Raw genomic sequence first — 21,830 nt, forward strand, 5'->3', positions numbered from 1 at the left:
AACAAACAAAAAACATCAAATATGAAAAGATTAAATATGGATGTGATTATTTTAGAATATAAATAAAAACCAAAGAAGAATTTGCACAATCAAGTAGATTTTACTTACAAATTATAAAGAAAATTAAAATGTGACACAAGTGTAAAAATAAATATATATTCAGGCCTTTGGAAAAAAATCACTGACAAAACATGAACTATAATGAAACATTTGTGAGTTATATGTACATGTAAATGTCCAGTTTGTTACACATCTCTATATTTCTTTTGTCTTTCATTAATACTTTGATTTTCAAATCGACTATGAAAGTGTTTCTAATATACTAAAGAAAATTGTGAAGCCATTTTCTTCTCCAGCTGTTAACATTGAATTACTTGTGAAATCATTGTTGATTTTGTAAGGAAATTTATTGTAAGCTATCTGAATAAAGTCAAGAGTTCAATTCTATAACTGATATTGCTTGTAAACTAAATTGCTAATAAATATGTAAATACACATTTGAGAATGATTTGAGTTCATGAACATCTGCTCACAGAAACAACAGACAGAATATGAATAAAACAGGATCTTTATTGACTTTCATCAGTTGTGAATGAAAATACTGAGCTCAAGAGAAGTGAGAGCATTAGAAAGCTTAATGAAAGTGTTTTTCACTTTGGTTTGAGCACAATATCGGTGAATCCGTGAACCTGAGTGAGCTGACGGCAGTCCATCGATGCCAGGAGCTTCTGAGAGCCGGAGACGGTGGGAACAAACTTCATCAGCACCAGTCAGAGAGGAACCAGGAGTTCAGAGAACAGAACCAACACTGGATCAGATCTTGCCATGGATAATGATGATGGTGCAGATGGTGAATGTGTTGAACCTGAAGAGATGACAAACCTGTCACGGTTTGAGTTGTGTTTTGTTCTGTTTAGTTCGTTTAGAGTGTTTTTCTTTGGTCACATGTTCGCCTTTGTTCTCAGTTTACCGCCACTTGTTTGTTACTATGGTTTCTGATTTGATTAGTGTTTGAGTTCAGCTGTGTCCTGTAGTCTCATTAGTCCTTCTGTTCACTGTGTATTTAAACCCTGTGTTTCCTTCTGTTCCAGGGCCCGTATGTATAAAACTTCTCAGAAATGCTCTTAAGAATAGTCTTTAGTTTTGACTTAAGTGTCAGAAAATTCTTAGTAAAGAGTAGGACTTTTCTAAGAGTAGGAGACTTTTATAAAGAAGCTAAAAGCAACTTTTAGTATAGTATAAGACAGGGGCCGTATTCACAAAACATCTTAAGGCTAAAAGTAGCTCCTAAATTGCAGATTTAGGAGAAACTCTTAAAAATAATGGGCGTGTCAGTCCTTTAATAAATAAATTAATATTGTCTGATTACCTGTGGCAGTGGTTTTCATGAGTTCACATTTACAAATGATTGAATAGAGTAAAAAAATATATAATAAGTGTATGTGGTGTGCTGTCCATGAGGATCGAGGGCTCCAAGCTTGGAATTTAGCCCAAACCCAAGGTTCTCCCCATATCCCCAGCCGAGAGCGAGGAGCGGGGTGGTGGAGGGATACAGAAAACTGCCAAAGTAACTATAGGTGAGTCGGCTCTCGCCATTCATCCTTTTGAGAAAGACCGTTTGAATGTGTTCCTCCCCTATTCTTTTTATAAAACATAATTTGTCGCTTGCATTTTGCATTCTCTTGAGATGCAGATATCCAAGAGGAGGTCCACAATTAACTGTATATGTTAGTTTAATTAGTGACACTTAGCCTACATTTTAAAACCTTTATTTGAATATGGCAACATTTTTATTAAAATATATTTATTTGAATAGGGCAACATTTGTGTTTTAAAACCTTTATTTTCATTTGGAAACATGACACCTCATTCTACAATATTTCTATGATTAAATCACTGACTCATCCCCCATCAGCCAATCACTGTGTGTTTACTCCATAGCAATGAGATCAACCCCGCCCTTACTCTTAGCTAAGACTTCAGTGCATTTCTTAGTAAAAGTTTGTCTCAGCAGATTTGTGAATAGGTTTTAAGAGAAAACTCTTAGCTAAGAACTTTTACTGCTATTTAAGAGAACTCTTAGTGGTAAGATCAAATGTTTTATGAATACGGCCCCTGATTCTTAAGTGCTGACTTAAGTGTTGTGAACTAAGGACTACAATGTTGTCATCTCAAAACCTCAACCTCTGAATCAGCCAATAGCGAGCCTGGAAGGGTGAAGTCACAGCAGCACAATACCAATCATTTAATGTTATTATTATTATTGATGTTATTATTTAATGTTTTAATATTTAAATTTATTTAAAAGTAATAGCTTTGCATTGTGCAAAATTATCACAAATTACTTTTGATGGTGTGGAATCTTTTTCTATTGATATATGTCTCCTCATTTACAGTTAAAGCAATGATGTGTGCTGAGTTCATCAACGGCTCCAACAACTGCAGGGAAGTCCACAGTCAACATAAAAGTGTCTTTCTTTTGCCGCATGGTTTGATGGTCAGTTGGAAAGTCAATGAAGTGAGTAGAGGCCAAATGTGATGTCCAGCCATATGAAGATTGACATCTTCAACCTTAATTCAAATATTTTTGAAGATGTAAGCATATCGTGTAGATGTGCTTGGAGTCAACTGTTTCATGTGTGATAATGAAATTAAACTTACAATTTTATTTCAAATCATTTTTGGCCAGGCTGTCATGCAAAGAAATTATAAACACATGCAAAAACAAGAGAGAACCAATGAAATATAAAAAACTGATTATGTTGTAGTCAATATCATATTTAAAACATTTAAATTATATAAAAATAAAAATATTTTCCTCATATTTTGATGGTTTAAGCAAAAAATTTTTGTGATTAACAAGAAACTCTTGTTTGTATTTACTCTTGTGTACTGTATGTTCATCTTTTGTGTTTCCTTGTCATTCGTTCATCAACTGCGCTTTATTTTTCATGAAGCATTTAGTTGCGTGTCAGCTGTGATAAACAGACACCACTCTCATTGCGTGTGTAACAGAGGCCAGACACTGAGAGTTTTGCAGGTAAACTACTGAACACTGAAGCCCGCTAGAGAATGAGGTGTTTAACGTCATTGCAAATATCAACAGTGTTCAACAACGAATCTGAGAAATCGCATACAGCACCTTTAAATGTATTAAAATGAGGGCTGTCAAAATAACGCGTTAATTTCGATTAATTAATCTGAGAAAAAATAACGTGTTAAAAAAAATAACGCAGATTAATCCATTCCGTATTGACTTTTGAACCTGGAGCCGTTCTCGTGCGCGCGAGCTCTCTCTGTCTTCAAAGTAAGCACCGTCTTTGCACTCTCTCTACCTCGCACATAATAATCTAAATCAACTGACACAATACTAAAAGTTCGTAAGACCGAATCCACGTTTCACGAGGCGCATTCTGAGAATGTTTTTCCTGAATAACCGCTGGGTGTGAATAGTGCTCAAAAGAACGTCACCTCATCTTCTCTGACAGGCGCCCTGCACGTGCAGCTGACATAAACCACACTTTCAGTAAACAAAAAGAAAATCCTATCCAGTGGTGAAGTGTTTTCTGTGTTGACAAATCTTTTGCGATGTCCTAATAACAGTCGCGATTCGCATGCAGTGCGTCAACGTCCGCTAATGTCCAATTCGCGACCTAATGACTCATTTGAACAGATTCATTTTAATGAATCATGACAACAACTGATCTGTCCACACGGTCTATAATGAATCATTTACTCGAACAACTCTGAAATGAGAACATAAGTGTGCTTACCCCATTTAGCAAGAGTGGTTAGTAAAATTAGCCTTAATAATCCACAATATTTTCAGGTTATTTAAATGTCAATGTGTAGTAAATTAGGCCTACCTATAAAATCAGTTAGTTTAGACTGGAGAGAGGTGAAACCAGAACAAAGCAAGTTGTTATTAGCTAGGTGCAATCAATTGTAAATGGTAGAAAATTATATTATTAGTTAATATAACTTCTAAATGCTACTTTTTAATACTTTTCAGGTTTAGCAAAAAAGCATCTTCTCTTACAAAGCTATAAAATCAATTTTTTTTTATAGTGATAGTTTATAGTTTTTATATGCACATTCGGTTGAAGGTGCAAACAGAGGTCCAACTTGGTCAAAACAGTGGCACCGCGGAGATGTTCCAGAGCCGCTGGGATGAGGGGAAGTGGATAGCGGAACTTTACTGTTATCTTGTTGAGAGCCTGGTAATATATACAAGGCCGCAAGCCTCCGTCCTTTTCAGCCAAGAAGAAGAAACTTGAAGCCACAGGGGAAGACGACAGGTAGATGTAACCTTGTTGTAAAGCCTCTTTAATATACTCATCCATGGCCTTCTCCACAGGGATTGACAACAGGTAGATATTCCCACGGGGCACTGATCGATGGCACAGTCCCATTGCCGGTGTGGAGGCAACTTGGAGGCTTTCTTCAGGCAGAAGACATCACTGAAGGCGGCGTAACAAGGAGGGATAATGACCGAACGTTTCTCCACTGGACTTTTGATGTACGTAGTGCAGACGGGGAGCATCTCTGGACAAGGAGAGGAATGCTGTGGTAGAATAGGTAAACAGTTCGGGAAACAATTGTCACCTCACTTCAGGATTTCGCCGGTTCTCCAAGAGTTGACTGGATTATGCTGCTCCAACCATGGGCGCCCTAAAATCACATCAGCGGTGGAGTCCTCCAGAACCAACAGATCTTGATGTTCAACGATATAACAACTGTTTCTATCAAGCTGCAGTTGTGTAAACTGTGATAACTTGATTTTTATAAAAGCTTCTTACACTGTTACACACTCAGCAGGGATGAAATATGAACTTTTCTGTATTCATGATTATAGGTGCAGGAGCTATAGCATCACTGCATGTGAGTAAAAGACTTCAGCGAAAGTGAAACTTAACAGATGAACAGGAAGCTTCATTAAACAACAGCATTTCATTTCTCTGACAATTTGAAATGAACAACCTGATCTGATATTCACTCTCAGGTAAGTGATGGAAATGTAAGAGCTAGTTCAGTATAGTTTGGTACCATGAAGCAGCATCAGATTGTTGGTAAAAGTACTATTTGTCATTTTTTGGGCTGTAAATCAAAGTTTTATTTTTTGTGGTCATGTCACAAAGACTTTCTATAATGGGTGAGACAGGAGGTACTTGAACTGGTGACAGAATGAAAAATTAAAACCATAAAAATTATTTTTCTAGTACAAGTCACAAGTCTTTTAAACAGAAATGACACCTGGTGTTTACAGATATTTATTTCATGGGTTATTTGTTTGAAAAATTACACTTTCTTTCCTTTCTGTCCTGTCTTTTATATATAAAAATATCTTTTTGTGATTGTATAAAATGGTGTTATGAAAACCAGTTACATTTGCTGTATTATGTACTTTAGATTCTTCTTCTGCAGCCCAATAGATCGAACTGCAGCCATATGAAGCATCAGGCCCGCAGTTTCAGACGGTAAAATAGAGATAGAGCTTATAGTCTCAGTGAGGTTAGGGTTAGTGGTGGAGGCGCTTCCTGTCAGAAACTGCTTTTACGTATGCCTGCTTATGGCATGTATGATTGCTTTGACTGCTTGACATTGGATCATAGTTTAAGTTGTTATAATAGTATTTATTTGTAATATATTTTAGAACACACACAAAAAAAACTGTGCACATAACTTGTATTATGAAATTTGCTTTCTTCAGCAATGTAGATGATATATTGTCATTAATTATTAATTAATTATTTTTTCAGTCATGGCATCCTCCAGTGGTCCAGCACTAAATGAGGAGCTCCAGTGCCCCATCTGTATGGAAGAGTTCCCTGATCCAGTCACCACTCCATGTGGACACAACTTCTGCAGAACTTGTCTTACAAACACACAGACCTGCTTCTGTCCATTCTGTAAAGAAAGATCCAGCAAAATACTTGATCTTGAGAGCAACACAGCACAGAGGTTAACAGAGGTTATGCAAAACTTTAAAGAGAAGCTCGATCTAGGAGAATCTAAGGTCTTCTGTGACTTCTGTGATGAAAGAAAGCAGAAAGCTGTGAAGTCCTGCCTGATGTGTCAAAGCTCTTACTGTGATGATCATCTGGAGCCTCATCGCAGAGTCCCACGTCTAAAGAAACACAAACTCATCAACGCTGTGGAAAATCTGGAGGATTATATATGCCAGAAACATGAGAGACCTCTGGAGATGTTCTGCAGAGATGATCAGACGCGTGTTTGTCTGTTCTGCACTGAAGGAGATCACAGGACTCACAACACTGTTCCTATAGAGGAGGAGAGTCAAGAGGAGAAGGCAAGAGTTACAGACAAAACACTTTAAACTTACTGTGAAATACAGTTCTCTGTTCAGCTCCAATCATCGTTTGAGTCTTGCTACGAGTCTGGGAAGCTCTTCGTAGGTGTTGGTGTGACGGTGCTGCAGCGGTGGTCGCTTCCCCTCCAGTGTAAAATTCCTGCTGATTTATTCAGCTTTCTAAAAGAGCATTCCTAGCACAGCTGCAGGCTGCACTATATACCTTCTTAGTCTGTGCAGCGGCCATTTACCCTGTGTGCTGCAGCACTTTGAAAAAGAGCAATTTCTCTAAAAGAGCAGCATGGGTGTGACACTGCATCATTTTAAAGATATCATTCCACCTGTGTGTTTCTGGATGCTGTCGTTACCTGACACTGTCTGACAGTCACAATCACTGCCTTGCGTGTTTGAGCTTAAAGCATGCTGAGGTAGCGTTTGTGGATACGTCATGCACCCACTGTGGGAAGACCATCGTGATGCTGTGGTCAAGACTCGCATGCCTGAAAGGAGGCAGAGTCCCCTCTGTTTTGCCCCGATCAAGTTCCTTTTCTGATAATCAGAACAGTTCAATTCAGTGAATATCCAGGGTGACCTGAGGATCACAGTAAGACCCAAGTCAGATTGAAACTAAGCATTTCATTCGGGGCTCCAGCGGAAGATTAGGTGTCGATTGCTGCATCAGAGGGTTGTCTAGAGTCCTCCGGGGATGAAGGCTTGGCTGCATTTCCCCCTTTGGGGAGAATGGCATTGCCCGAGTCCAACCCAGAGCTGAAAGCCATGCTTTCCAGGGCCGCTGATAGCTTTGGTCTCCAGTGGATGGCTCAAAGTGTCCCAAACTCTAGAGGATGGACGATTGGTTTCTCGGGGCAGAGGTGGCACTGACCCCCATGCCTTTCTTCCCGAAGGTGCATGAAGAGATTTCCAGATCATAGCAAGCCCCGTTGTGCTACTTTAACCGATCTCGCTACCCTCAATGGCGGGTGGCCAAGGGGTTCGTGGAGATCCCCCGGTGGAGCACGCAGTTGCAAAAGTGCTGCCACCTGGGGGGAAATCAGCATCTCCCATCCAGGGCTTGTAAGTTCTCATCCGTTCTCACGGCTAAGGATTACAGAGCCACTGGACACGCCGCTTCCACCCTGCACCCCTTGGCCAAGTGCACCAGGCCAAGGCCCTTAACTCTCTGAGGTCTGAAAACGCGCCGGCACGTTTTGCAGGTTTTTTTTCACATTGCAGCAAAACAGACTTAAAATACGCCGTCATTTTTTGTCATAGAGACATAAGTAATACATCAATTGAAACTATAGAATATCTTCTTTTATTTGTATACACTCAGAGTAAAAACAAAATGTTGTGCTTTTTGTAAAATAAAGAAAACTAACATGATGCGTGATTTCTCCTCTCCCTCTGAACGAAGTCCAATCTGATAGTTCTCAGAAAATGAACTGTAACTTAGTGAATACTAATCACAGAAAAATTACACTTATGTCTAAAAAAACGTTAAGATGTCAGATTTTAAATCATGTAAGTCAAATCGAAAACAAACCTTCTGTGTTTATGTAATCTGTATGAAAAGAGAGCCATGTCAGAAGTCCGTGATTCAGCTCATTATCTGCTAATGCGGCCACGCCCACGGAGCCAGCGCTATTCAGACGCAAATTCAGAGGCAATACATGCATTCATCGTCTCAATCGTGTATTTATTGTCTTGAAAAGTGTTTATCTGGATGTAAAAGTCATGGTTAGGGAGCTCTAGAAGACATGCAGTTAGTTCCTGTTTTCTTTTCTTCTATAGATGAATTTTAGATGAGTTTTTGTTTCTTTAGCGCCCTCCGGCTGCAGTATGAATTGGAAACTCCATTCATGGAATAGCCTCTTCTTCTTTTAGATGAATTTGTGGACTAAAAATGCACAGAGAGCACCCTCCGACTTCAAGTATGAATTGAAAACACCAGCGCTCATAGTAATGACAATGAATATTAAATAAATATAACTCCTCTGTATAGAAAATTGACATAAGCATATTAGAATCCAATATTTCTCCAAATGTGCATGCTTTTAAACTAAAAGCCTATATTCAGACTATTTGCATCACAGAAATACATTATATTTTAAAGTATAATATAAAACCATTACTTTATATTGTAATAATATTTTTCTGTATGTTTCATATATCATGATGAGCTTGAGACATCACAGAAGGTTTTTTTCACAGCCTACCTGACTGAAAGGCCTCATTAATATGCAAGTCATTTCAGCTCATTACTATCCAATTCTTTTGTCTTCTCAGGTGAGAATGGACCCATTATTCAGTGGTGATTCACGCCTCCACGCATACTGTGTTTCTTGGCAAAAAGTGTCTTACAAAAACTAAATCAATATATTGTTTTTTATGAAGGAGTAGGAAGCATAATTTTTACATAATTTTGAAGCAAAAACTCTAGTCTACAACCTCCAATACCCAAAAGTCTTGTAAACACAGATTTACTATACTTTTTTGGGCCTTATTTCAGTGACTTAAGTTTTTTGTTTTTTCAATAACCACGCATAAATGTTATTCCTTCAAAAACACAAACATGTACATACATGTTCCTCACATATTATTGTAGCCTAGTTTGTGCTGAATACAGTGTAATGACACTTTTGTCATTAATACGTTTATGAACAACTGAAAAAAGCACAAATGTCAGGGCATGTCAAAACTTCTCCAGGCCCCAAATCAGCCTCAGACTCCAGAGGGTTAAACAGCTGCAAGAGCATAGTTCAGATCCAGACTTGCTGCAGGAGCTGTGCATGAAAGTCACTGCCGCTCCCTGGGTCAGACGATGCGCTCTCTGGTGTTCCAGGAATGCCATCTGTGGCTGAACCTTGCAAATATGAGGGAGTTCAACAGAACACACTTTCTCGACTCCCTGATTTCCAGGCCTCAGCAGCAGTCTCCACCAAACAGGTGTCAGCGCAGAGCCAGCCACAGGAAGACACCACAGCCCGTCTCAACTCCAGCCTGTCCCGCCAAGCAACCCAGTGGTGGAGGAAACAGCTCTTCGGGAGATGGTGATTATACCACTCCCTCCCCTGGAGGAGGGCTGGGTGGAGAATCCTATGTTCAGTTCTGTTTTTGTTCCGCCACTGGCTCCATTGCCAGCAGTACCCTCTGTAGTATCTGTATAGTCTCCCTCTGGAAACCGCAATCGCTGCTCCCACGGGGACCCACACAATTGCATGCTTTGCCTTGTGGGTAAACATGCTACTGAAAAGTAGACGTTTTCCTGTGTGTTGATGTTGGTGTAGGTCATTATGAAATGCTTGTCACTTTTTTTTTTTTTTTTTTTTTTTTTTATAAAAATCAGCTAAAAGTTAATTTTGTCAATTTGTCAGAATGCATCATATGTTACCTTTAAAGTTGACAGACATGGACTAAAAGACTAACATTTTGAATTCATGGGGTCTATTATTCATTATTCAAATAAGCTACAAATTCCATGATTAATGTGTTTTTCTCTGTATCTATCATCAGCTGGTTCAGACAGACAAGCAGCAGATGATCCAGGACAAAATGAAGGAGAATCAAGAGAGCGAACACTCAGTGGAGCTTAGAAAGGTGAGTTTTGTTGCCAGTTGTGTATGGAAGCAGATCAGTCTCATTAATAATTCACACAAAAAACATGATGCACACATGCATTGCCAATTTCACATGATTGAAACCTAATGAACACACACACACACACACACACACAAACAATTCTTGTATACGAAACTTAAAACACAATTCATAGATATACAACAGTGCACAAAAATGTTTAAAATTTATGAGTTTATCCTTGAATAGGAATGTGCAAATCGTCATTCGCGTGTGAATAGCCTTTGTGTGTATAGTATTTAAGTGTGTATAGTATGTATAGTATTAATTGTGTGTGTATTTTTGAGACTTACCTGTCAGCGTTCTCCTTGTACTGCCGTCTGTTATATTTTTTATATTCAGGGTGGCCCAGCTGTGAAATTGACCAAAATCAGCAAAAATAATAAATTAAGAAATAATGCCTAACTATGCCACCCAAAGAATCTACCTATGAGACTTTACACAAGTTTCCTACCCAGTGGCAAGCAAAACATGGAGACGCAGGTATCAGTCAAACAATACAAAAAAAGAAAAAAAAAAAGAAAAAAAAGAAACACAGTGCACGCCAAAAACCACAGCACACAGTGAAGAAACACTACGGAAGCAACTGTGAACACAGCCGCTCTCCTAACAAGAGCACAAACAAAATACAAACGCAAATTAACCATACGCACCAAAACCTGAATAAAGAAAAAGAAATACAATACACCAAATTGCCTACTGCATTAAAGGGATAGTTCACCAAAAATGAAAATTCTGTAATCATTTACCCCTGCTCAAGCAGATCTTGGCCCCCATTGACTATCATTTAGATTTTTCCCTACTATGGTAGTCAATGGGGGTGAGATCTGCTTGGTTACAAACATTCTTCCAATGGCCGATCGTCAGCTTGGTGTGTCCCTGGATTTACTATAGCCAATAGTATACAGTATATTATAACACATAAAATTGTTGGTTTAACATTAACTCATGTAAGGTTCTTTAAGTAAAATTTTTGTTTGACAGGCATCATCATCAGAAGTGGAATCAGCTGCAAGGGCTCTTATTGAGGTGTTAGCCAGGGGCCTGGCTGCATCTTCATCAGGTGGCACATCTTCAACAAGAGAAAATGTGCGATTGAGCGAGGCAAGTGACAATACTCCTTTGCCCACTCTGCCGGAACCAGAAAATAGGGTGAGGCAGGCATTGAAAAGGTAATTTTATGGGTTTACAATTTAAATATTTAGTATTAATAAAATAATTAAAAAGATGGTAATGACACTTTAAAGGGTACTTATTATGCAAAATTTGGACATAAATGTGTATTGGCAGTGTGTGAACACAACCACCCTATAGTGATAAAAATCCCCCCACTCCTTTTTTTTTTAATCCGCATAAATCATAAGCAGTATCTCAGAACAAGCCGTTGTCAGGTTCCTGGCAGTGTGATGTCACATTAGCCACAGGCCCCGCCCACAAATGTTGACAGACACTGCTGTTTGAACATAGAACCGCCCGGAGTGAGCTATACAGAGTCCGCCATTGCTGCACTGACGAGAATGTCTCCCAAGCGCAAGAGTTTTAGGTGTTCTGTAGCTGGATGGAATTCGTTTATGTCTGCGCGAATCATTTCACACCGGACTGCTTTGAGAACGAATGTCAATACAAAGGGACAATACAAAACATACAGTCTCCAGAGTGATACTGGATACAGCAGTAATGAAGGTGAGAGCACTTTGTTACAGTTCATCGGAGTTGATTTATGAATATAAAGTTTACAAGTTTATTAAGCAGTTGTAACGAGTGTTTCTGTGTTCTTCGCTGTGTATGTTGATGATAATGCAAGGGAGAGAGAGAGTTTATAGGTAATATTTTAATGCACACTTGCAGTGTTTTATAAAGCTCTTACAGAAATTTTCCAGACTAAAAATGGACACTTCATCTTTTGTGTGAAGTACAATAAACGTCATAAAAATCATCTGTAAAGTTTTGGCCATCATTCAGAAGGTACAACAAGCTTGTAGTAATATAGTGGATAAAAATATAACCGTAATTAAAATAAAATTTCTGACATTATAGTGCGTCGTGACTGACTCCTGACAGGGGAGAATCAGCTCTTAAAGCTCCGCCCTCTTAGGCCAAGAGCAGCAGCTCATTTGCATTTAAAGGGACCGCACTGAAATGGCATGTTTTTGGTCAACCACAAAAAGTGGCCATTTTAACATGATATAAAAAAATTATCTGTGAGGTATTTTGAGACTTTAAAAACTTCACATACACACTCTGGGGACATCAGAGACTAATTTTACATCTTGTAAAATGGGGCATAATAGGTCCCCTTCAAAACATCTGAGAAACATTACTCTTCTTGTCTCTTTCTAACCTTCTGATGAAACACTGTTTATAAATTTGTATTTTTGTCACTCTGACTGTAGGCAATTCTCAAGTATGTTTAGGACTGAAAGTGACCAGCCTAGGGGCAAAAAACCTTTCTCTTTGGCCAAACCTGTCAATGTGAAAAAGACAGATTTTCAAATAGATGTTCTCTCCAAACAAACCCTGTTTACTCCAAAAAAAGATGAAGACCTAGAACTTTTACATGCTGGGCTTGGGAAAAGGCTGTTAAGTTTTCCAGACAATTTTAAACACAGTGAGGTATTTGCAAACATAAACATAACACAAGTAAATGTGAATTAATGATGTTTTCCCCCCCTTGACTTTAATGGTGAATGTGGTGTTGTATGCTTGCTTAAGATTGTCACACTGCTTGAGGAAGAATTTCCTAAATTAAAAACTCTTCAGGGGGGCTGGATGTTTTACAAATCTACAGGTATTTATAATTTGCATGTCCAATATAAATGGTTGCATTGCTAATTATGGATATTACTGGTGCTGTAGGTAAAAAAGTAATTCAGTGCTTTCTTGATTGTCCTCTGATTTTATTGTCAGGAAATAGTGGGCGGCGTAAGCTAACTTTAATTCCCACTGACTCTGATGGATACTCAACTCGGCTCCTGAAGTCAGTGTCGAAAAATGGGAAGAACATGCTCTTTGCAGTTCCACTACAAGAGCAGCTTTCCATTGAACCACTTCCCTATGATGCTGTGGAGTTTGCAAAGATGCCACTGTCAAACTGTATGAAATGTGGCAAGAAAATACCACTGCCATTGTTGCCCTTGCATATTGAAGAGTGCAACACAACTGAAACTGTAGGTTCTGTACTTGCATTGTTTTTGCCTTTTTTATTTGTTAGATCTATAATGCTTTCTTAATGGTTCCAGTTCAAATCTATTTCCATTAATTTGATAGGAATCTGTAAATGATGTGATTTTGCATGAGGAACATGATGATGAAATTGTTAGTGGAGCCACTGACCAGCCAAGCCCACTTTACAAAGAATTAGAAGAACCATCTGAGGTATTTGATCAAAATTCATTCTCTAACAAATGCGTAAATGTATTTTGTTCAGCAAAATATGCACTCAGGTAACTACTCTGTGAGGCTATTCTGAAATTCGATGAGACTGATATGCAACTTTTAATGCCTTCAGCATAATTTTCTGTCTAAGGTAGCAAATACATAGTGTTCAACAAATTTATATTGAAAGAAATGTTTAGATCTATAATGCTTTCTTAATGGTTCCAGTTCAAATCTATTTCCATTAATTTGATAGGAATCTGTAAATGATATGATTTTGCATGAGGAACTTGATGATGAAATTGTTAGTGGAGCCACTGACCAGCCAAGCCCAATTTACACAGAATTAGAAGAACCATCTGAGGTATTTGATCAAAATTCATTTTCTGACAAATGCGGAAATGTATTTTGTTCAGCAAAACTGCTGAGGCTATTCTGAAATTCGATGAGACTGATATGCAACTTTTAATGCCTTCAGCATCATTTTCTGTCTAAGATAGCAAATACAGTGTTCAACAAATCTATATTGAAAGAAATGTTTATTAAGCTAGCACTTTTCTTTACTTGTGCCAGAAACAAATGAGAAACTTAAAAGGTTTTCGTACATTTATCTTTACAGATTTGTCCCATTTGCCAGATTTCTTTCCCAGCCGATGTCTTGCCATATCATGCAAGCATGTGTGGTGAAGGGTAAAGTTATGCTACAATACATAGAATACCTTAAAGAATTAGTCCACCCAAAGTTGATATTTCTCTCATAACCTACTGACCTCCATTCCATCTCAGCTGTTGGGGACTTTTGTTCATCTTAGTCAAATTAAAGATATTTATTATTTATTCACAGGGAGGAAGGAAGACAGGAACCAACAATCTGAAAGTTTAGCAGTCACATTTATAAAGCAAACTATTATTCCTCATTAGTCCAGTCACTCAAAGTCTTCTGAAGAGACATATCTGTAATCAAAATGTTTTAAATAAAAGGTGAGTGATCTATGTTGTTAAAGACATTGTTTGTTAAAGATGTTGAATTACACTGAACAAAATTATAAATGCAACATTTTTGTTTTTGCCCCCATTTTTCATGAGCTGAACTTTTTCTATGTACACAAAAAGCCTATTTCTCTCAAATATTGTTCACAAATCTGTCTAAATCTGTGTTAGTGAGCACTTCTCCTTTGCCGAGATAATCCATCCACCTCACAGGTGTGGCATATCATGATGCTGATTACACAGCTTGATTATTGCACAGGTGTGCCTTAGGCTGGACACAATAGAAGGCCACTCTAAAATGTGCAGTTTTATCACACACCACAATCCCACAGATGTTGCAAGTTTTGAGGGAGCGTGCAATGGCATGCTGACTGCAGGAGTGTCCACCAGAGCTGTTGCCCGTGAATTGAATGTTCATTTCTCTACCATAAGCCGTCTCCAAAGGCGTTTCAGAGAATTTGGCAGTACATCCAACCGGCCTCACAACCGCAGACCACGTGTAACCACACCAGCCCAGGACCTTCACATCCAGCATCTTCACCTCCAAGATCGTCTGAGACCAGCCACCCGGACAGCTGCTGCAACAATCGGTTTGCATAACCAAAGAATTTCTGCACAAACTGTCAGAAACCTTCTCAGGGAAGCTCATCTGCATGCTCGTCGTCCTCATCGGGGTCTCGACCTGACTGCAGTTCGTCGACGCAACCGACTTGAATGGGCAAATGCTCACATTCAATGGCTTCTGGAGAAGTGCTCACTAACACAGATTTAGACAGATTTGTGAACGATATTTACACATATGCTTGACCAGAAGAAGCAGAAGCGGCGACTGTGGAATAAAAGTTCTGCTGGTCTAGAGGTGTATGTAGCGCTTGTCTCTCATTAGCAATTGCACCAGAAGCCTCATTCAGCTTGCACAGCACTCACCCTGCTCTGCCTCATGTGACAGTGACGTTGATAATCTCATTCATGAACATGATTTTTGCCCGAGTCCCGTTGGATTCTTTTCCACCAGCGTTGAGGTGAAGACGACATATCCAATGAATCAATTTCGGCATCATCAAGCTACACCCTTGTTTTGACTAGGCGACCTCTAGTGGCGAAAAACGACATAGTGTGCCTGTAAAATAAATACCTTAAAGTAGACAAACATGAACACCAAAAGTCAACATTTGAGATAGAATGGAGGTGAATTGATTCTTGGGTGGACAAATCTTTTAATTCATTCCATAAAAGACATCTTTAGCTATAAATCTTTAGCTATAAAGACTTTATTTTGTCTGTTTAAAATGGATGTCTCTTTTTTTTCATTTAATGTGCAAGAATTTCTACACTGCACAGCAAAATCTCCAGAGTTAAATCAGCTCTGCTCAGAGTACATATGGTCCCTCTCTAAATAGTGTTAAAATAACATTGAAGCAGAGTTAAAGTTAATGAGATAATTAAACAATTAATTAAGTGATTATTGTGCATTAGTGATGAACACCTGCTGTTAACAAGCAGAATCACTGAAGAAAAGAGAAACACAAGAAGTACAACTGACTTCAGTCACAGCCTTATTAATTGCTTAATTATCTCATTAACTTTAACTCTGCTTCAGTGTTACTTTAACACTATTTAGAGAGGGACCATATGTTGATTTAACTCTGTGGATTTTACTGTGTGGTTGGATAAAGTTTAATGTGCCGTGCATATTTTAGGGAAAGGAGTTTCAGTGACAGTGATTCTCCAAGCACTTCTACAAGACATGAACTACCAGGACCCTCAATGGCACAATCATACACATCACTATCAGCAGGTTGTGCACCACACTTTCTGCTTGGTTAGTGCTGTTGTACTGCTATGAAACAAGTGCATCTATGTGTAAAAATTTAAACTTTTTCTGTACTGTGGCATTGTTTTTAGCCCTAGATTTTTTGTACAACTATATTTGTGAAAAGTGTAACTTGTGAATTTCTTTTTCAGCATGGAAATATGAAACTGACCCTCTGAAAGCATCTCAAATGTTCCGTGCGGAATTGCTTTCCGAAAATAGATTCTGTCCATCTATGTCACTAATGATCAACCAATTTGATACTGTGGATGAGCAGGACAGAACGCTGATTTCATTTTATAAAAAGAACAGTACTAACTGGTCAGCTCCATTGAGATGTAGTTTGATAGGTATTACGCGCTAACATTATTTGAAGCAACCATTGTTTGTACAATTTGTGAAATGTACTTGAGATTGTTATTTAGTATTTCTTTTTAGGAGATGAAGCTGTTGGCACAGGAGTCAACCGTCATATCTTTTCAATGATTATGCAAAAACTGAAGACTGGCTTCTCTTTAAATTTGGGTATGTAATCAGTTGCAATTCTATTTCACAAACACATAGTTATTTAAAATATGATCGTGAAAGTAGCTACAACATGCGCAAGTTGTTGTCCCTGCTTCATGTTCGTCACCAATGAACTGTATGAAATGTAAGCTGTAGGTGTGGAGTGAAGCGGGTGCGTTAAATCATTTTTGATCGTGTTATTGATCCATAAATAACTAATTAAATTAATGTGTTAAATCAACATCCCCCCCTCCCTACACACTGATTTGCCAGGAGGTCACCTGTTACAGATGGACTCAAACCAATCAATCTGCTACCAACAATTTTGGACGATTGATCATTGAAGATCACTTTTTCTTCTCATCCTGATGGTTGCAAACATTAACTGAAGCTCCTGGTAGTGTTGTAGTCAAGATCACCTAAACCGAGACCAAGTCGAGACCAAAACCATTGTGTGTCGAGACCCTTTGGGGGGTTGAGACCATGACAAGATCAAGACCAAGGCAAGTCGATACCGAATCAAGACCAAGACCAGACTAGCACTACTCAAATTCATCTGAAAGATCCACATTTACTGCCTGAGAAATGTCTTATTTTTAATCAGTATTTACAATTAGAAGTAAAGCTGCAAGCAGCGATGAAAGGGCCCTCGCACCCGGTGGCCTTAGGAAAACAGTGAATAGTGGTCGACATGCATGTTAGCGAGTAAATACATAAATACAGGAGAATTATGGCAAAGTCATTTCAAAGTGCCACACTTCCTGCTGCCAACAGGTTGGCGCTTTGACTGTAACTGAATAAGCTAAGGTTCATGTTTTTCTGAAGGTTCTGCTGCCACAACACTTTTTGAGGGAGAAAAAAACCACCGTGTCCCATCTGCATCTGTTGTACTACGTGACAGCAACCTATTCCAAGATGGCTGGTCGAATGATAGGTCATTCTTTTATACATGGAGGTCCTTGTCTTTCTGGACTGAGCTTACCGGTGGTAATACTTCTAACAGGAGGAAGTGCTGACAGTGCGGCTTCAGCTCTGACACTGCAGGATTGCCCCGACTTAGACCACCGGGAAACCATTCGTTTGGTAAGTACTTGCAATGTATTGTAAGTACTTCAGTACAAGATTTTTTTTCTTTTTGAATAAACATGTCACTGAATCATTTTTTTAATGATTTGAAAGTATTTGATGTTCTTGCAGCTCAAGAAAACAAAACTCACTGAAGAAGAAAGGACTAGATTGTCTGAACTTTGCCTTTTCTGGGATCTCCCTGTTCCGTCTTCCACTAATTCGTGACTGGCTGTTTCAACAGCTGTTGTCACATGCAGTAAGTCTTGCTATTTTGTTTTATAATGATACTGTGACAAGAGTCGTTAAAAAAAAAAAAAAAATTCAGCTCTATTTACCTTGAATTTAATATATCAATCTACTGTCACGGCAAATCACAGAGACGAACAGACAGATCCAAGTGCAGGGTTAATTTAATGGGAAATCCAAAATCGTAGTCCAGAAACAAGCAAGGGTCAAAATCCAATAAAGCAGTCAAAACAGAGAACAAGAAAACACACAAAGAAACTGGTAATCTGAACTGAAACCTCCATGACAAAAGCAGAAACAAACAGGGTATAAATAGACAACACAGATGAGGAAACACAAAACAGCTGGGTGCAATGACATGGGATAATGAGTCTGGGAAGTGCATTATGGGTAATGAAGTTCACAAGTGGGGTGAGACACAGTCCGGGTTGGAGTGCCCTCTAGTGGCAGACAAGGGCACTCCCAGTAATGATCATGACATCTACTAAATGAATATTGTTGACTCAGCTCACTGTTTCTAAAAATATGAATTATTTAAACCTTTTTTTATGCTGTTCAAAATTAAACTTTGTTTTTGTACATTTTGCTTTCAGGTAATTGGACGTGTTAAAAGCCAGATTAAGGATTTGAGAAAAGGTATCAAAGAAACTGGTATCTGGCCACTTCTATCCCAGAGACACGACATGCAACGCATAGTTTTCCCAAGGGATTCAGTTATGGAACATTACATCACAGGTAAGTATACTTGCATTTGAAAAATAAAATAAAATAAAGTTCAGGAAATGTTTTAACATTCTTATTCAAACCTTTATAGACAGTCCTTCAAAAAATTGAATGGCCAAAGGACAATGACTCTATTTCTGTTGAGACAAAGTGCGTCATCACAAGCTATATGCGAAGGTTTCATTCGAAGAAGGTATGGTTTTATTTATGCAATGTGAGTTGCAAATTTAGTTAAAAATATCTGTGTGGTTTAATACCATTTACATAAAGCATCTAGAATACATTTTTATAATTAAATGTATGATTTCTCTAATTACTCTTTCATAGCATCACCAAACATGCTGAGTGACCTAATGAAGTTCTGGGTGGGATGGGAGGTGCCAGAAGAAGACCTGGTTTTGGAAGTGGTGACTGCCAGATACCCTGTTGCACACACGTGTTTCAAAAGCTTGAGCCTTCCCTGTCACTATCAGAGCTATGCCGCATTCAAAATGGATATGGTAATGTGCCTACAATCTGTAAATAGTGGATTTGGTCTCGTTTAACTAGCAAGAGATAACTGGGGTAGTTTGTTTGATGAACTTCTTATATGCCTCTTTAAAATGATGATATAGTAATGTTCTTCAACTAAATAAAGAATTTAGCCAAATTTAACAAGAGTTATTAAAAAAAAAAAAAAAAAAAAAAAAGACAAGATGTGCTAATGTGTTTGACAATGTTTTTTAACGTTTATCCAAATTTATTTTCCAGTTGGTATACACTTGTATATACATGTCTTTTAAAGGGGTCATGAATTGAGAAATTAACTTTTCCTTGAGCTTTTGACATATAAGAGGTCATTGTACTATAAGAATATCCTGTAAGTTTCAGAACTGAAAACTTCCTAGTTAGTCCAATAAAATTTATTAACACCAGACCCAGTGAATGACTGATCCTGGAATGTGTCTATTGATAGATGAAACTCCGCCTCCTGCAGAAGAAATCAACGCCCTACTTCATCATTGCAACATTAGCCCCGCCCACTGGTGTGTTAGTGAGATGAGGAGGAGAGAACAGCGATACAGGACTAAAATAACATTACCTTTCAAAGGATCCTAATGCTAAGAATATGGTTATTTATTTTCAACAATGTGAATGTCTCAGTTGAGCTTTATTTATTTGTATTCGGTACATTTCACTGTGGATTCTTTGGTAAATCAATCGCATTTCAGACTTTTACGATATGGACTCGACAGTAATGCAACAACATGTCAGTAACTGTGTTCATTCTAATGCCTGATCTGATATTAATGATTCATGTACAGTCAGATGATCTTTGTCTGTGAGTCAGTAAATCAAACCAACTGTTAACTTCTCATTTCGCTTAGTAGGATGAAAATAATCTTATTTAAACGGTGATTAAATTATATATAGAAAGCGATCAAAGAACGCTCCCTTTGCAATCGCTGGAGCTGTCAATCAAACATTCGTGAGTTTATCAGTGACTGACGCACAAAACTCCAGTTTTATTGCAACAAATCTCTTAGTTATATTGCGTATACACTGTTAGTTATGATAAAAGCATTAGTTAGTGTGCAGAAATTGAGTTGCAATGACGAGATCACTGCTTTCATGAGCTCAACAACATGTCTGTGATCGACCACAATATTCATCACTGCAACCTTTCATGCCACAATATATAAAATGATATAGATCTAAATATAATCAAAACTTTACATGATTAGTTAACTTTGAGAGCTGTAATAGTGAAAATGTGATAAAAGTTTTGAGAGAGTAACTTCTTAGCTATTTCAAATGGAAAGATGTCAGCCAATCACAGCAGTGGGCGTTTACACTGAAGTCTCACAAAGACACGCCCCTTAAAACAGAGCGTTCAAATCAGAGGGATAAAATCAGGGTAGGAAAAGTGCCTTTTATTTCTAAATTATGACCATTTTTGATGTAAATGTCATATTAACATTATATGTGCACCCCAGGAAACATTATAAAACAATAAAACAACACAGTTCATGACCCCTTTGAAACAGTAAAAACCTGTTTGTATGTTAGAAAGCAATATTAAATGTCAAAGGAATAGTTGTAGCTGTAGGATTGTTTTTTTTAGATTAACCTGAATCAAAATTGTTTCATTCTGTATAATGAGACATTCTAATGTTTTGGCCAACTATAATGTGTATACATATAGTTTGATGCATAAATAAAATATATAAACAGACCTCATTTTGATTCCAACTGACGTAAAATTGTGAGAATGAATAAGACATTTTTTGGCATGAAAATTGCAATAGGAAAGGGTTAGTTCACCCAAAAATTGAAAGTTCTGTCATTAATTACTCTCATGTCACTCCACACCCGTAAGACCTTCATTCATCTTCAGAACACAAATTAAGATATTTTTGATGAAATCCGAGAGCTTTCTGACCCCAATAGCCAGCAATGCAACAAAGGCCCAGAAAGGTATTTAAGACATAATTTAAAATAGTCAATGTGATTACAGTGATTCAACCTTAATGTTATGAAGTGACGAGAATACTTTTTGTGCACAAAAATTACGACTTAAATTCAACAATCACTTCTCTTCAGTGTCTGTCTCTGATGCTATAGACGTTGTAAACGCAGTTCATTGCTTCCAGATTCTGTTAGAATGACAGCTCAGTGTCATGGTGCTCGTGTGAACAGTGTCAGAGATTGACACGGAAGAGAAGAAATTGTTGAATAAAGTCGTTATCTTTGCACACAAATAGCATTCTCGTCGCTTCATAACATTAAGGTTGAATCACTGTAATGGACTATGGACTATTTTAAACAATGTATTTAATACCTTTCTGGGCCTTGTTGTGTTGATGGTTGAATCACTAGTCACATGGACAATTTCTCGTAGCTTCATAAAATTAAGGTTTAATTATTGTAGTCAAGTTGGACTATTTTAATAATGTCTTTACTACCTTTTTGAGCCTGAAAGTGGTAATTAAATAACTGGCTATTGGGGGTCAGAAAGCTCTCGGATTTCATCAAAAATATCTTAATTTGTATTTTTTGGTTAAAATAACCCTTTCATTTTGAAAACATGTTTGGTACCTGTTGGTATAAATACTCTGGTATGCTTTTAAAATAATGCTAATAATGTGAAAAGTTGAAAAGTGGGTAAATCTGCAAAATGAA

General features: G+C 37.9%; 1 long non-coding RNA gene across 1 annotated transcript; it reads left to right on the forward strand.

Moving 5' to 3' along the window:
- Nucleotides 1-17,918: 17,918 nt before the first annotated feature.
- Nucleotides 17,919-18,845, forward strand: LOC125251531. Its single transcript, XR_007181023.1, has 3 exons — nucleotides 17,919-17,955; nucleotides 18,539-18,680; nucleotides 18,760-18,845. It is a non-coding gene; the product is annotated as an uncharacterized LOC125251531 (long non-coding RNA).
- Nucleotides 18,846-21,830: the final 2,985 nt, after the last annotated feature.

This window comes from Megalobrama amblycephala, linkage group LG17 (genome assembly GCF_018812025.1).
Source record: "Megalobrama amblycephala isolate DHTTF-2021 linkage group LG17, ASM1881202v1, whole genome shotgun sequence".
Taxonomy (NCBI): Eukaryota; Metazoa; Chordata; class Actinopteri; order Cypriniformes; family Xenocyprididae; genus Megalobrama; species Megalobrama amblycephala.